The sequence below is a fragment of the Enhydra lutris genome, unplaced genomic scaffold (assembly GCF_002288905.1).
Source record: "Enhydra lutris kenyoni isolate GAN:26980312 unplaced genomic scaffold, ASM228890v2 scaffoldscaffold12, whole genome shotgun sequence".
NCBI lineage: Eukaryota > Metazoa > Chordata > Mammalia > Carnivora > Mustelidae > Enhydra > Enhydra lutris.
Window position 1 is genome coordinate 53,759,228 of NW_019154096.1, and position 17,678 is coordinate 53,776,905.

At 51.0% G+C, this 17,678-nt stretch overlaps 1 protein-coding gene across 5 annotated transcripts in view; it reads right to left on the reverse strand.

The window, feature by feature from the left end:
• Positions 1-17,678, reverse strand: part of LOC111144856 (F-box and WD repeat domain containing 4) — a 99,503-nt gene that overhangs the window by 31,511 nt on the left and 50,314 nt on the right. The window lies entirely within an intron of this gene.

Consider the following 17,678-nt stretch of genomic DNA (forward strand, 5'->3'; position numbering starts at 1 on the left):
CCACTGCCATAGAATGCAGCACAGTGATGTGCCCTGTTTCCCCAGAGTAGCTCTTAAACCTCTGAAAAATTCACATGCCACCTGCAGTTCCATTTTTAGGTGGAGGCACAAGACTGGTGGGCAAGCTCTGTGCTGTGAGCTAAGCCACCTGGAGCCCCAGGACTGCACCTGGGACCTAGGTGCCAGACCACACCTTGGCCGAGGACTCACTGGCTGGGGACGGATGCCGGCGGGAGCCCCAGCTGCGACACCTAACTTGGAGCAAGAGAGGAGCTCTGGGGCGGGGAAGGGCCGTGTCCCTACAGGTCAGGCCCTGGGGGTACAGGGGCTAGACAGACTAATGACACGTTGGCGGTGTAGGGCTGTGGCCCATCCGCCTTGGCCCTGCCCAGCACCTGTGGCTCTCTGGTCCTAAGGAGGTCTTCGGGCAGAGAGAGTTCTGCTGCAAGGGCTCTGAAGAAGCCCGTGGCCTTGGTGGGGTGGGGGGAAGGTGGCCTGCAGTTGCTGGTGGGGGAGACGTGTGGGAGGCATTGGCCAAGCCACTGATGGACAATCGACACTGCAGGGCCAGTGTCTGCTTTTCAACCCCAGGCTGATAAAAAGGCCATGGGAGCCAACCTGGGGCTTCCGTGCTCAAGCCAAGACTTCCTCTAGGGATATGCGCCATCATCCCAGCTCTGTCCCAACCCACACAGGAATGCCAGCAACCACTCCACCGGAATGGCGGGCCAAAACAGCCAGTCTGTCCTGCCCCAAGTGACTCCCTGCCTGGAAAGCAGCCACTGGACACTGAAGCCCCAAACTACAAAGCCCGGAGATATTGTCCTCACCTCCCTCCCCTTGACATTTTTCTCTTGAGGGTAATCCATTAATAACTGGTCAAGTCAATTACCTTGCGTTGGAAACATAATAGCCACTTGGAAAGCATCCGAGCAGGCAACTGGGCTCTTCAGACTTCTGAGGAGCACAGGCCAGGTGAGGAGCATCAGCAGAGACACAGACATCTCCGAGGCAGGCCTCGGACCGGCCACATGCCACATTGGTGACAAGGTAAGCTGAGATGAGGGGGAAGGGAGGAAGCCCCCCAACCTGAATCTGCCACTCCCAACAGCTCCCAGAAGGCTGGGGTGAGGCCGCAAATGCCTTCTCCTGGGAGCCCCCGTCCTTCTCTATTCCTGTGCCGTCCATCTGCCACCAGCAAGAGCACCTCTCACCTTCACGCACACAAAGGCCTTTCATGACTGCCCGACACAGCGCCCAGAAATGTTCCTTTCCAAAAGCCACCCTCTTCCCTTGCCCAACCCTGTGGTGCAGGGAGGGAGAGAAGGAAGGAGAGTAGAGAGCCCCCACCACCCAGGGGGACCTGAGCGTGTAATCAGATTTAACAGTCCGTAAAAGCCCTGTAAGCAGTCAAGCAGCTTCGCAGCCAGGTCCCACTGGGGACATTCACTGGGACTCACACCCAGACCACGGGGACTGCCAGGATCGTAGGGGTGAAGCTGGCTGCAGACACAGCCCTGCACACTCTTCCTCCCCGCTTGTGGCCACACGTGCCCCTCAGCTCGGCCTCCAGAGCCCATGGACTTCAGGAGGCATCAGGCAAAAGCCACAGACCAGCCACATGCAGGGTCAGATGACAGCGGTGTGCCCAGGGGCACAGGGCACACAGAGGGGGACACATGGAGGGGACAGACGGAGCACAGAAGACGGAACTTGCAGTCCTGGGATGCCCAAAGGATGCCTCCCACCACCCAGGAAGTTCACCAGAGATAAGCTAGGATTCCCACCGCACAGGAAGGGAAAATGAAGTGCTGGCCCAGCTCCCAGGAATTTTCATGAACCCCCTCTGCACACCTGCTCCTCTCCCCAGAGCCACACCGGACAAGGGGCTCCCAGCCTCAGGAGCCGGTGGCGTGAGACATGTGCATCGCAGGAGGCCTCCTGCCCCACGAGCTCAGCCTCCACCAGGCCATCTCGCCTGCACAGAATGTCACCCTGCCTCCCAGGCAGCAGCCCGCCTTCGGCCACCAGCAGATCGCCCACATCCTCACTGGGCCAGGTCCTGAGCCCCTGTCGGGGCCAAGGTTCCCGACAAATGCTTGGAGTCACCCTCAGAGGACACACGCACCACCCCTTCAACAGCGCCTCCCAGAGAACTACTCTGGGAGTCTGACCCGTTGAAAGGTCTTTGCTACCATCTCATCTTAGAGTCTGAAGTTACAGAAAAATCCAGCTCTCCTCAGAAAGGAAAGAAGATTCAAATGGCTTTTGCCCTCCATCCCATCTCATTCTTGGGGTGTCTTAAGGACAGGGACAGCAAACCTGTGCTGAAGCAGAGGCTACTAGCTCCCCAGGGGACTTGACCAGCCTTCCCCTGAGTCCCCACCACGCTTTATCTTGCCCTCAGGGGACACATGGTATTTTGGGGGTTATCTCCCCATCTTCCTTTTGAGATCATGGACCAGCCAGTGGCTCCTGCGTCCTCTGGTGCCCAGTACGGGGCCTGGCCTGGAAGTACTTGGTACAAATCTGTGGAACCAGATGGAAAGGGCCCTCTGGAGTTCACAGCCAGCAAGGCTGGGGAAGCTAGACATATGAGCTATGAAGGCAGTCCCTCTGCTTCCTAAGTGACTCCCACATCACCAGACTCAGACCCAAAGGGCACATGCCACAGTCCCACATCGCTGGGGCAGTGAAATCCCTCATAAACACCACAACCAGATTAAAGATGAGAAGTACCAACAGTACTTACACATTAATGTCACACCACACACGTGCTTGTACAAGCACACACACTCTCAGCTTGAGGGTCTAAAAGTCATTCTGATTCTGGGGCATCTGGGGGGGCTCAGTTGGTTAAGCATCCACCTTCGGCTGAAGTCATGTCAGGGTCTGGGGACTGGGCTCCCTGCTCAGTGGAGAGTCTGCTTCTCCCCACTCATGCTCTCCATCTCTCTCTGGCTCTCTCAAATAAATAAAATCTTTAAAAATAAACAAATAAAAGTCATTCTGATTCTATAAACTCCACTCTTTTCAGATGAGAAAGCCCCTATCAGTAGCCAGGCTCCTCCCATGTCCCATTTTGCCCTAGACCTTGTCTAGATTCCCGACCTACCTTCCCCATCCCCTGGCCCCAGCTTAAGCAAACCTGGCACCCCCAAGTTCATCCTCAGGCCCAAGAAGATGATGCAGGAGTCCCCACATCAGAGAGAGTCCCCAGGAGCGTTATGGGTTCTGGTACTCAAACTGAGGGCTGGAAAACAACAGGAATCAGAAGAGAGGAGTGAGGGAAGAAGGGAAATGACTCGGGCACGAGCAGGCCAGGAAGGAAGGCTCTTGATGCCCCTGCCCCCTTCAGGCCGTCTTAATGACACTCGTCATCTGTGAGCCCTTGCTATGTGCCAGGTTCCGAGGAAGGGTTTCCAGAACCTCACCTCACCTAATCCTCGTGACCCACTACAGCAGGAACCACTGTCCTATTTTACAGGCCAGAAAACTGAGGCCCGGGAGGAAGTGCACCCTGCGCCGGCTCCCACGGGGAAGCCATGAACAGGGCTGGAATTGGAGCTCAGGCCCAGCGCGGTGCCTTCTCTCGCCAGCACCCCGTGTGATGCCCGACGCAGCTTGAAGACCCCACGTGCTTGTCGGGTGAACAAATGGACGAGGGGACAAATGGCTCCACCTGGAAGAAAAAGGGGCGAGCGAGCGGCTCGGAGGCGGCAGCGGAGCAGCGTGCTTCGCAGCTGTGCCCTGTGGCTGGCCTGGAGCCACCCAGCTGGCCCGGCCCCGGCCGCCTCTGGGCCGCGGCTGACACACTTTGGCAAGGGAGGCCACCAGAGCTGTCACATCATTCACCAACATGCCCATCAAGTGTATTCAGTTCTCTTCAACCCGCATTGGCATTTTAATTACTGTTGGGTAAACTAATTTGTACAAATGAAGGCCGGGCTGCCTAATAGAATATGCAGGCTCCCTGACCTCTGACAGGCGCTGACACGAGATACAAAGGCCGCCGAGGAAGGCTTTTTATCCGAGCCTTATTACTCTCTATTACTCTAATTAGTCAGGCTCTAGTGCTCCTAATTGGAGGAGAAATTGCAATTAAATCAATTTTTGATGGGCTGCAAGTGGGCTCCCGAACCGCCCTGCTTGTGAAACACTGATATTATAGCGGCAAAGGTCACGGGCCCCATCGGCACCTGGGGGCCCCCCTGAGTTCCCGTGGCCCCCCTCCGAAAATGCCTCAAGGAAACCCCAGCCCCTCTGTCAGCATGGCCGGCAAGGGTGGGAAGGAGGGAGTCATTAGAACATGTCAGGTCTCATTGCTGTGGCCGCCATCTGCTAACCTGCGCCACTGACATCATTACGGTGGCTCGGTCCCCAAGCAGGAATGCAGCGTGGAGGTCATACAAACTGGCTGGGCCAGGGCAGCCAGGAGCAGGAGTGCAGTGACAGCCCCATAAGGGAGGGCCCAGGGAGTGGGAGCAGGAGGGCGAGGGAAGTCAGGAAGGGGAGAGGGGAGAGACACAGGCCGGAGCAGGTGGAAGGGCAAGGCAGCCAGCTCCCCAGCCAACGGAGCACTCCAGGCCACCCAAGGGGAAGGAAAATGTATGTGTCTGGAAAGGAAAGCAAAAAGAGAGAGGCAAAGAAACCTTGTTCTCTCTCCAGGAAACATCCCACATTGCAGTTGGGGAACATCTTCCTAAATGCTGTACACGGACCAGAAGGCTGAGAGCACGTCAGAGCTGGGGCAGGAGCATGCTGGCGGGCCTACCACCCACAGGAGCACCTGCCTGTAAGGGCTGGGGGGTGCCCAGAACTGAAGATGTGGGACCATGGAGGGGACAGTAAATACAACTCTGTTCATCAAACTAAAGGATAATGAGACCAAGAGGCCTATCTGAAGCTTGAATGTATCCAATTTAAGGCAAATAAAAAGTAGGTCCATTTCACATGATCTCAAAGAAATGGCAGAGACAGAAAATATCAGTCCAAAAGGGAGCTTAGCCAACTTCATGGATGGCTGAACCAAAATGGGTTAACAGAGAAAGGAGGCCTTCAAGGGGTCAAGACCAAAATTACATGAGGTAAATTCTGGTCCTCCTACTTAATGGAATATTACACAATCATTTAAAATGATACTCCCGAAGCATACAGGCAAGATGCTTATGATACTATTACAAGAAAAAAAGTAGAGGACAAAGAGCCTTCCACAGCTATTTTTTTTTAATTTTTTTTATTTATTTGACAGACAGAGATCACAAGTAGGCAGAGAGGCATGTAGGGGGTGGGGAAGCAGGCTCCCTGCTGAGCAGAGAGCCCGATGTGGGGCCCAATCCCAGGACCCTGAGATCCTGACCCAAACTGAAGGCAGAGGCCCAACCCACTGAGCCACCCAGGCGCCCCACAACTATTTTTTTAAAGCCTGTGCATAGAAAAGGACAGAGTGGGAAAAAAACTTGCTAAGATGCTCAAAGTGATTATGTTTGGGCAGCAGAGTAATTATCAATTCTTTCTTTTAAATTTTATTTTCCAAATATCCTTCGATGAGCAGGCACTACTTTTGAAAGGGAAAAATGTATTTAAGCCTTCTAAGGGAAAACACAACATAACTGGACACCCCTATGAACTCGTGGCCAAGAGCAGGTAGGCCCAACCATGAGCTTCCCACTAGAACAGATGTCAGCAACTGTGGCCTGGGACACCTTGGACTCAAGCTCTGGGACTGGTCAGTGGCCCAGGGTAGTCAGGAAGCCCAGATCAGGGGCTCCGCTGGCCTCCTCCTCCCGACGAGACACTAGCCGATAGCAAGCAAGAGCAACTCCTGACACCAGTGGCTGGCAGAGGCCCGGAATACCCGCTCAGCCACACACGCACCCACCAAGCCTCTCTTAGCTTCAGGATGGTGCAAGTGGCAACCTAGAAGGTCAGGCTCTAGGCAGAGTATCCAGAGGCTGGGTTCCAGTGTCCACACTCTCACTGCAACCCTAACCAAGGTCAACAAAGCAAGCCTGCTGCCACTCCACGGGTGAGTGCAGTCCTGCAGCTGGAAAACTCCTCCAAAGAAACACACATGGTCATTTTTCATTTTAACCGACGGGAAAAAGTCATCCTGAAGATGGAGGTATGATCCTGGCCCAGGTTAGAGGAGAGGAATTTTGAAGTAGCTCTTCCCAAAGGGACACATTCCACTCAAGAAGTAGGAACTCAGAAACTTGTTACAGTGGAAGGACAGAAAAACAGAAAGGAAAAGTTAAGGACACCAAAAACAAGAAGTCACTGTACGATCTATGTGCTAAAGGAGATGTGTTGGGGGCTGCAGAGAGAAGAGCTTCTGTGCTCTGTTTTCCATCTGCATGACGTCTAAGTACAAGAACTGCTCCACCTGATCCCAAGACAAAGAAATGGCAAGATGTCCCAGTGAAGCACAAGCTGGCTGAGAAATGATGACCCAAGACTCACACAACTGTGTGCCCAGCAAGAGGCATGGGAAGAACTCAAGATGGTCACTATTTGCAGACAATATAATTGCCTACTGAGAAAATCTAAAACTGACCTGGAAAACTCTGACAGTGACTAGCAAGGCCAGCACGCTGTGCACACAGTGAAAAGGGGAGTGGCCTTGGGGCTCCTGGCTCTCCCACCTGTTAAGTATCTGAACTTGGACAAGGTATTTAACTTCTCTGATAACTTCTCTTCTACCTGTGAAACAGAAATAACAGTGGCTAGGCATGGGCTTGTTGTAAAAATGACAGGAGATAAGATACTTAAGCAGTGTGTGGCACACAACAGATACCTGCAGACTTTAGTTATTACTACACACCAGCAATCACCAACCAAAATGTAACCAGAAATCAATTCACAATAAAGAATTTAAAAGTTGTAAAATAGCCAAGAATAAGCCTAACAAAAACCCCAAACCACCACCAACAGGAAACAAGACGGGCACATATGAATTAAAAAAAAAAAAAAAAAAACCCAACCATAAAGCTTTACTGAAGGACACAGAATTGCTGAATAAGCAGGAAGATATACCATGTTCCTGGATAGAAGTCGCAAGATCTAAAACTGTCACTTCTCAAAAACAAATAAAACTGTCACTTCTTCCTTAATTATTCAATAAATTCAATACAGTCCCACCCAAACAAGATTTTTTACTTAATCAATTGATTCTAAAATTCATCTGGAAGTGGAAATGCACAAGAATAACCAAGAAATATATATATATTTTTAAAGATTTTATTTATTTATTTGTCAGAGAGAGAGAGAGGGAGAGAGAGCAAGCACAGGCAGACAGAATGGCAGGCAGAGGCAGAGGGAGAAGCAGGCTCTCTGATGAGCAAGGAGCCCGATGTGGGACTCGATCCCAGGATGCTGGGATCATGACCTGAGCCGAAGGCAGCTGCTTAACCAACTGAGCCACCCAGGCGTCCCAAGAAATATTTTTTAAAGAACAACAGAAGGGTTTTTTGTGTTTGTTTGTTTTTTTTTGAAGATTTTAGTTTGCAGGCAGAGGGTGGCTCAGTTGGTTGGGTGTCTTCAGCTCAGGTCATGATCTCACGGTTGGTGGATGGAGGCCTGTCTCACTCTCTGTGCTTAGTGAGGAGTCTATCTGAGATTCTCTCTCCCCCCGACCCCCCACCGCCCCCACTGCCCCTCCGCCAGCTCATGCACACTCACACTCTAAAATAAATAAATCTTAAAAAAAAAAAGCTTCTATTTTTAAGTAATCTCTATACCCAGTGTGGGGCTTGAACTCACAACTCCGAGACCAAGAGTCACGTGCTCCAAAGACTGAGCCAGCCAGGGGCCCCAAGAAAGAAGTTGCTCTACCAAATATCAAACATACGCTAAAGCTGCAGTAGGATGTTCATGATGGAACAAATAGATCAATGGACTAGAATAAGACTCCAAAGCTATACCCATACATTTGTAAGGAAAAGTAAATCCTTTTTTTTTTTTTAAGATTTTATTTAGGGACACGTGGGTGGCTCAGTCATTAAGCATCCGCCTTCTGTCCAGGTCATGATCCCAGAGTTCTGGGATCAAGTCCTACCAACAGGGAACCTCCTTATCCCTCCCCCACTCTCCCTGCTTGTGTTCCTCTCTGTGTCTCTGTCAAATATATAAATAAAATCTTAAAAAAAAAAAAAAAAAGATTGTATTTATTTGACAGAGAGCACACAAGCAGGGGGAGTAGCAGCCAGAGGGAAAGGGAGAAGCAGGCTCCCCTGCAGAGCAGGGAGCCCAATGCGGGGCTCCATCCCAGGATCATGACCTAGCCAAAGGCAGTCACTTAACCAACTGAGCCACCCAGGTGCCCCCTAAACGTGGCTTTTAAAGACAGTTGATGAAGGGGCGCCTGGGTGGCTCAGTGGTTAAAGCCTCTGCCTTCGGCTCAGGTCATGATCTCAGGGTCCTGGGATCGAGTCCTGGGTCGGGCTCTCTGCTCAGCAGGGAGCCTGCCTCCTCCTGTCTCTCTCTGCCTGCCTCTCTGCCTACTTGTGATCTGTCAAAAAAAAAAAAAAAAAAAAAAAAAAAAAAAAAAAGACAGTTGATGAAGAGTGACCCAAACAGTAAAGGGTAAAGATACTACAAAATACACGTTTGGAAAGAAAATAAAATTAAAGCACTACCTGAGAACAGACCTCAGTTACAGCTGGATTAAGGACACCTTTTCAAAACTACATGAAAGACCATAAAAGTATTTTTTTTAATTATTTATTTATGTGACAGGCAGAGATTACAAGTAGGCAGAGAGGCAGGCAGGGAGAGAGAGGAGGAAGCAGGCTCTCTGCAGAGCAGAGAGCCCGAAGCGGGGCTCGATCCCAGAACCCTGGGATCATGACCTGAGCCGAAAGCAGAGGCTTTAACCCACTGAGCCACCCAGGCATCCCAAGACCATAAGAGTATTTAAAGAAAATATAGGAAGACACTTTTACAATTTTGAAGTGGGAAAGACATTCTTAAGGGGATACAAACTCTGAGGCCATAAAGGCAAAAAAGGACAGAACTCTTCACACAACCAAACTCCCGAATGACAGAAGACACTATCAATGTCAGCTGAAAGGAATTACCAAATATATACAATAATCAAAAGGTTCATATGCAGAACACATCAAGAAATCTTATAGGGGCGCCTGGGTGGCTCAGTGGGTTAAGCCTCTGCCTTCAGCTCAGGTCATGATCTCAGGGTCCTTGGATTGAGCCCCGCATCGGGCTCTCTGCCCAGCAGGGAGCCTGCTTCCTCCTGACTCTCTGCCTGCCTCTCTGCCTACTTGTGATCTCTCTCCCTGTCAAATAAATAAATAAAATCTTTAAAAAAAAAGGGGGGGGGCGCCTGGGTGGCTCAGAGGGTTAAGCCACTGCCTTCGGCTCAGGTCATGATCTCAGGGTCCTAGGATCAAGCCCCGCGTCGGGCTCTCTGCTCAGCGGGGAGCCTGCTTCCTCCTCTCTCTCTGCCTGCCTCTCTGCCTGCTTGTGATCTCTCTCTCTGTCAAATAAATAAATAAAATCTTAAAAAAAAAAAGAAATCTTATAAATCACAAGGAGAAAGATAGATTAATGAGCAAAAATTCTTAATAATTTATTTAAAAAATACACATGGCCAAGAAACATGATGAAAACCTCACAGTAATCAAAGAATTTCAAGTTAGACCAACAGCAACAATGGCTACATATGCTTCTAGACCATTTACTGCATGCCAGGCACTGTTTTAGGCTCATTATATGTGTGTATTAGTTCACTTAACCCTAAAGATATTCCTACATATTTGATGATAGTTTTCCAGATATAATAATAGTATGGTAATTAAACTTTTAAAGCATCACCGTCTTTCAGAATATACGCCAAAATGTTCATATGTTTGCTTCACAAAACTACAGAAGGGATAGTGTGTGGGGCATACTGAAGCAGCAGGATTGACCAAGAATTGGCAATTAGTCTATTGCTATATATTTTGAAATTTTCCAAAAGGAAGAGGTTTTTTTTAAGTTACTATGAGGCATTAACTACCAGTATCCTTCCCCTTTCACAGATGAGGAAACTGAAGAATAGAGAGGTTACAAATTCACCAAGGTCACACGACTAGTACGTGGGAGGACTCAGGACTTGACCTCAGCCAGGTGGGCTCAAGTCCAGCTCATAATCACTCTTCTATAACCACTCCCAAAATTAGATAATTTTTCACCCACCAGAGAAGCAAAATTTTTTTTAAAAACAAAAAACAAAACGGGGGGTGCCTGGGTGGCTCAGTCAGTTAAGCGGCCAATTCCTGGTTTCCGCTCAGGTTGTGATCTCAGGGTCCTGGGATGGAGCCCCACGTCTGGCTCCCTGCTCAGCGGGGAGTCTGCTTCTCCCTCCCTTGGTTCGCTCGCGCTCAGGTACATGCGCTCTCTCTCTTAATAAGTCTTAAAAAAACCCACAACCTGATATTACCCAGCACCGGTAAGTCTAAGAGGAAACAGGGTACTTGTAGACCTTGTTTGTGGGTGTATATATTCTGATCCTGTCCAACTAGAGAGCAACTGGCAGCATCAAAACGTTTAAATGCACTTATCCCTTAATCCAGCAAGTCTCTTCCACGGATCTTTCCTAGAAAAACACCTGACCACATGCACGGAGGCCAGACAAGCCCCGGTGTTTTTTCAGGTTTGCTGAGGGACCTGAGGGGCTGGCATCTGAACAGGGCCATGAGGTGGGAGGATGATGAGAACCACCAGGCTCAACTGGGGCTCCACAAACAAACGGAGGAGAGCAGAGCTCGCCTGCAGAACTGCTCAGATAAGCAGGACATACACTCAACACGTTTATTTTAAAATCGGATTCTTTCTAAACATAACTCACATTAACAAACCACAGAGGGACCTTGAAATTCAGAGTTAATCCAGATTTGGGCAGGAGCATTAAGTATCTGTGATATCAACAGAGTAGAGAGATGAGGTCAGGTCGAAGAAAAATCTGCATGGCCCATGACCCTGAGGCCTTACACCCCTGACTTGCTGTCATATTTAGGCGCAGCAATGGAGTCCCTAGAAACGGACCTGGCTCTTATTTTTATTCTCAATATTTCATAAGCACCGATGTGAGAAGCACCAATGTCATCTTCATGTGACAAGCATCAAAGCACAATCAAGACCTTCTAGAAAGAGATTCTTTCTGAGGAAACAAAGGTCAGGACAGCCCAAAGACATGACCTGCCAAAAGACTGTGTGGCCTTTCCTCATCCAATGGCCTCATGACTCTAGCAAGGCTTAAAGAAAGAGAAGTCCTAATGACCCACCAATGAAAAAGAGTCCCACAGTGACATCAGCAAACTAAACACAGGGAAAGAGGGTGTGAATGTCAACCTACAGTTCACCACCATCATACGCACCCCCGGACCACTTCCCTTTCATCCAAACAAGGTAGGAGAAGGCAAGGTGAAGCTCTATACCCCTCACATTGTCTGATCCCCGCGGCATGTTCCACTGTCACCCTGAAGGCTAGCGGGGGGGTGTGGAGTTGAGAAAGGGAAGAGGGCGTCATGGAGGTCGACCGGCCTGCTGGGCCTGCTGTGCATCATGAAGGACGCACAGCAGGGGCTCAGAAGTGATGGGAAGAAATGAGAGGGGTCTGTGTGCATAGCAGGTGATGCCTGTCCCTTGAGAAAGAAGAGCTCCATCCTAGAGGAGGGCTGGCAGCTGACCTTGGTGTGCAAATAGCACCAATAACTAGTGTCCACTCCTTCCCTCTGACAGGAGAAAAGGGCCCCTGAGTCCTTGCTTTGGCCACACAGATTTTGGCCACACAGAGGCCTACATTACAGGCGGAAGTGGGAAGCTAGGGATAGCAGAAAGGGCAACTGAAGTCCTTTCCTGCCAGACTTCCATCACAGACAGGGCTTTCCAGAAGGTGAAGTTCCAAGGAACCCATCATTTCCAGATTAGCTAGCTGTCTCTTGATCTGAACTGTGTTCCTCCCCAAGATTTCCTGCCCTCTTGACCATGGCACAGGAGAGGAGAGGCAGGAGGTCTGTCTTCCATCCTATTCTGCGAGGTTACCGGTACTCCCTGACTGTCATTCAGGCCTCCCGCTAGTCGCTGCCCTCTGCAGGAGGCTTGACCGGGTCAGAGTCTGTCATCCCAGACTCTGCCCCACTGGCACGATGCTGGGCCACTCACCGTTCATCTGTCTAACCTCACGTGTCCACAGCCAGGTTCTTTCCCCTGTGCGGGCCCTGTTAGGAAGGCGGCAGGTTTTGGTAAGGACTCTCTTAACAGCTTCAGAGGAGGAATCTCTCAACAGCAGATCAGTAAGAGAGTGAGGAACAGGGGGCGCCTGGGTGGCTTAGTCAGTTTAGCGTCTGCCTTTGGCTGGGGTCATGATCCTGGGGTCCTGGGACTGAGCCCTGCGTCAGGCTCCCTGCTCGGCAGGGAGCCTGCTTCTCCTTCTCCTCCCAGTTTGCTGTCTCTGTCTCTCTCAAATAAATAAATAAAACCTTTTTTAAAAATGTGAGGGGCGCCTGGATGGCTCAGTCATTAAGCATCTGCGTTCAGCTCAGGTCATGATCCCAGGACCCTGAGACCGAGCCCCACATTGGGCTCCCTGATTCTCCCTCTCCCACTCCCCCTGCTTTCTCACTGTGTCTCTCTCTGACAAGGAAATAAATAAAATCTTTAAAAATAATAATAAAATAAACTCAAAAGTGAGAAAGTTCCCTTTCTCACTGTGTCTCTCTCTGACAAGGAAATAAATAAAATCTTTAAAAATAATAATAAAATAAACAAATGTGAAAGTGAGGAAGAGGAGGCAAGAGGCTAGAGTTTGAGAGTTCTCTCCAGACTCTTGGTTTGAGAGCTCGTGGCCAAGGCTCTGAGCTCAGGCACCAGGCCCATATTAATGCCATTCACATGGACATTTTGGGGCCAGATGTCACGGAATAACATGGCTTTTATGAAAATAGTAGACCCCTATTGTTCTGTCTGCCCTACAATCTCCCTCCATACGGGTGATCCTGAAAGACTTCCTCCTTGGCCACAGTTAATGGGTGGAGGGGTGGGCAGCTGACCCAAGATGGGCCAATGAGCCTCTGTCCTGGGATTTGGGGAAGCCAGTCACTCTCCCTTCAACTCTGAGTTGCCAGGTTCAGGGGCTCTCGGTAGCCTCCAGAATACGCTGGTAAGCTGGAGAAAGAAAGGTGTGGAGGTCGAGGACAAAGATGAGCACCCCAAAAGGATAAAGTCCCAGGAGCACTGCGGCCTGTCTGGGCCCAGCCACCCCAGCTGACGTGTGCGCCTCCTCTGGCCTAGCAGCTCAGCTTCACCCTTGGGTTTCGTGAGCGAAACGTTCCCAGCTTCACTTACATGAATGCGGACCTGGTCTCTGTCCTGACCACCAGAGATCCTGCTCCCCCATCTGACTGTTTCTCCCTGACAGCTGCGCAACAGGCTTTGCCAGGCGCCCACCGGACACCAAGAGGCCTGGCTAAGGACACCTCAACCATGAAGTCCATAGCTGGTGTGTCTACCAGGAGAGCAAAGTGGGACAGCACAGGCTGGCCTTCAACTCTGGAAGGGGGTGAGGTGGTCTCTCACCCTGGGGTCCAGGAAAAAGTCTACTCTCCCACTCCCGACAGACAGGAGCAGATCATAAAGGCGTCTGGCTGGCTCAGTCGAAAAAAGCATGCAACTTTTGATCTTGGGGTGGTGAGTTCAAGCCCCACATTGGGCGTAGAGCTTACTTTAAAAAAAAAATTTTTTTTTAAAAGAACAGATAATAAAGATGTGCTTGAAGGACTGGTTTCGGCTTTTGAAGGCAGAAAGCCCTGATCCTGAGAGATTCAGCTCTTGGATCCTTTCTGACAGACTGAGTACAGGTTCTGCCAGCACCCACACGGCACCCCTGCCCAGCCAGTGTCTGGGACCCCTGGAGCGCCAGCTCCTGGAGGGCGTGGCCCAGTGAAAGCTGCGGTCCCAGCATCTAGCCGATCGGAACCACAGACACACACGGAACAACTGGTAAGATGGGGATGAGAACCTGGGAGTTCATTCTATGTTTTCTTTGTGTTTGAGAGTTTTCAAGATTAAAAATTTGAAAATACAAACACAAAAGTAAAACTCTGTAACCCCAAGCAGCCCCTTTGTCACAGCTCCTTTTCTCTCCTTCCACCCTGACTCCGTACAAACAGGCCCCCAGAGCAAGCAGAAAAGAGATCTGGCCATATGAACAAACTCAAATATTCCATCGCTGGATCCCTCTGAGGGACACACCCAATGCAGGAGACACCTTTGTACCTGTATCGCAGGTACAACTTTTTCTTTAACCCACTGAGCCTCCCAGGCACCCCGGTACAACTTTTTCCTAAAAAAAAAAAAAAAAAAAAAACAAAAGCAGAGGGATGCCTGGGTGGCTCAGTCCTTACATGTCTGCCTTCTGCTCAGGTCATGATTCCAGGGTCCTAGGACTAAGCCCTGCACCGGGCTCCCTGCTCAGCGGGGAGCCTGCTTCTCCCTCTCCCTCTGCCACGCCCCCTGCTTGCATACTCACGCTCTCAATTAAATAAATAAAATATTTTTTAAAAGTAAAACAAAACAAAACAAAAAAACGCATACTTCAAACAGTCCCCCAAAACCCACTCATTCTTTTTAATGAAACTGGACTTAGGTCAGGAAGCCACCTAAAGTCATAAATCAGAAACCAGGTATGAAGAAACCAAGGCTCATTCATGGAAAACCACTTTCTAGAGCATAAAGTAACAAATATCATCTGTCGTATAAAAACTCTACAAATACATCACCATATAGTCTGTAAACAGACACGTTTATGTGCCGATGCATGTCTACCTAGTCTATTTGTATAAAAAATCTGAAACCAAACATAACCTGTATTTGAGCTTCATGTTCCTCTGAAGACCCATCTCCTTACAGGCAGCCACTGTGTGGAGCCTGTTACCGTGAACAGTGTCCCCATTCCTGTTTCTCTGAGCTATTCCACACCCTCCCTGAGTCCCCCAAATTCCAACCAGCCCCTGCTTTCCGGACAGCCAGCCTCCCCTCCACGCTCCTGCTCCGGACTTTGTCAGCAGCCCTCACCACCCCACTGCCAGCCTGCCGGCACCAAATTCTACCTCCGAAGGCCCCCTGGTAGGCAAATAACTTGGCATATTTGTTTTCTGGGAAAAGTCAACCCCTCGATGTCTAATTTCACCTCTTTGGAACACTGGAATAATGTTCCAATAATAATAATCATGAGCCACAGGGAAACACTGAGGCCAGGGCGGTACCTGACTCAGGCCAGGCCCCCCATCAGTGCCACCAGGCCCTCCCTTGAAGTACCAAGACTCGGGGCAAGGTGGGGTATGGTACCAGTGCTACCTGTGATCTGCGGGTATACACATGCATACACACCTGTAAATGACCAAATTACAGACTTCGGACAGAAAAGTCTCCCTCCCTCCCCACCATCTTCCCCAGATAAGATCAGATCACCTTGTCTTTCCACCTTGTGTGTCCCATCAGAAATTGGGGGTGGGGGAGGGCTGCCAACTGGAAATGCCCCCCCCCACCCCGTATGCGGGATCCGCCAAGGTAGATACCAAGAAAGTACATGCCAGGCCACTGATTTCTTTCCTGTGGAATCTCCACACCTCACCCCTGCCTGAGCAACATGGGGAAGAACACCGTGCGATCCGCCTGTCCATCCATCACTCCCCTCCAGCCCGTTCCCAGCCCAGGGCCAGGAGATGGCTGCTGGCCATTCAGCCCTCAGCGGCCGACTGTCCGAGGTGGAAAGCTATTTCGTGGCTCAGCTCCCAGGTGCTGGTATTTGGCTCCTGGGAGGAGAGAGAACATGGGCCCAGTCACAGCCCTGGGACAAGGTGCCTGCCCAGCTGGGCTGTCTTGGCCTTGCCACCCTCTGCTGAGACGGCACATGTAAGTGCACGCGTGCACAGACACACACAGACACACACAGACAGACACACACAGCCCGTGTTTGCTCCCTCCTGTAAGGGGGTACCCAGGATGCCACACAAACCCTCACACAGACACACCCACCGCCACAGCTTCTTGCTTCCACTCCTGATGAGGACAGGAAAGCAGGTCTGTGGACACACTCACAGCCCACACATACACACCCTGCCACACGACGTGTGTAAGTACTGCACCCAGAGGAGTCTCTCCCCAGTCTTCCTGCGCACTTGTGATGTTTAGTCAGCCCAGGTGTTAAGCCCCTGCCATTTTCTCTCCCCCCCCCACCCTTCGGCCTGTCTCTGTCCCTCCTTCTGCCCTCCCACAGTAAGTGCTTTCAGGCCACACAATGAGTAGGAGGAGGAGAAACACTTCTATTGAGGAAGGCGTTTTGTTGTTTCATCCCAAGGGAGGGGCAGGGGTAGGGAAGGGGGGGCCCCACAAAATTTCTAATAAGCAGTTTCTCTCCTCAAAGCTAAAATGATTTTCTTTAATTGCTCGGTGGGAACAGTTTATCATGGGGGTCTCTGCCCTCCCCCCCCCCAAGCCTAATTGACTTACTGAAGTTTAACAGGGGCTTTCACCTGGAGAGACTGCAATTATTCCCCCCATCCCACATTCGTACCTGGGCTCTCCCCACAGGGGGCCTTTGTTCCCCCTAAATACAGCAGTGACACAAATGTCCTCAGCAGCAGGGGAACGCAGGGAAGTGGTAATTTTCAGCCCAACGCAATTAGCTGAGGGCTTTTCAGCCTTCCCAGTGAATGGTAGGGAAAGTTCGGCATGTGGGAATGGTGAGCCAGGCTGCTCTGTGCAAGTCAAACAAAAGAGGCCTCTGAATTGGGCCCCATGGTGAGCCAGACCAGGGCTGGTGGGGGCAGCTGGAACTGGGGCCTGGACGAGGGACCTACATCACCACCCACCCAATCCGAGTCTTCCAGGCAGGGCCAGTGGCCCCAGGCAGCTAGCTTTCTGGGAGGTGGAGGCACGCCAGATGAGACTGTTGACTTGCACCTAGTACCACATCCCTGCATTTATGATGCAAAGAACAGGCAAAAGATGATGGACCGCGCTGGGGCAGGACTAGGGGGCCTGAGGGCCACAGTGCTATGTCTGTCCGGCTGTCCCCAGAGGCCCTGGGGCTGGAGCTCACATTACATTTTGGGCCTTCACAGACACCTCCCAGTCGGGAAATGGGAAGCTTTTAGGAAAGAGACTCTGCTGGGAGCTGAGACAGGGAAACCCACGGCCTCTCGAACACTTACATCTACTGTTGCTGCCACAGCCGCCCCTACCGCCCAGGTTGGCGGTGGAAAAACAGCTCTCTGCTCAAGGTGGCTTCAAGGCTAGAGAGGCACAGGGTGGAGGTAGCACAGGGGTTATCTGGGGTCAGTGCAGAGGTGTCCAAAGGTCAGAAATATGGGCTCCGGCAGTGGCAATGACCACTGAGCCAACAGCAAACAGGTCTGCCAGCCTCTCACGACCAGCCCTTACTGAAGGAGAGAATGAGGGGCTGAGCTCAGCGCCAGGCGAGAATGCCCAGGACGCAGGCCAGCCCAGGCACCGGGCAGGGAGCACCATGGAGCACGGGAAGGCACCAGGACACAGGAGGCCAGTGTCCAGTGCCAGCTCAGTGGCTCATAAGCTGGCTCACTGTGGGCAAGCCTATAACCTCCTGGGACCTCACATTCCTCGTCTGTAAAACGGGAAACGGAACAATGGTCTTTAAC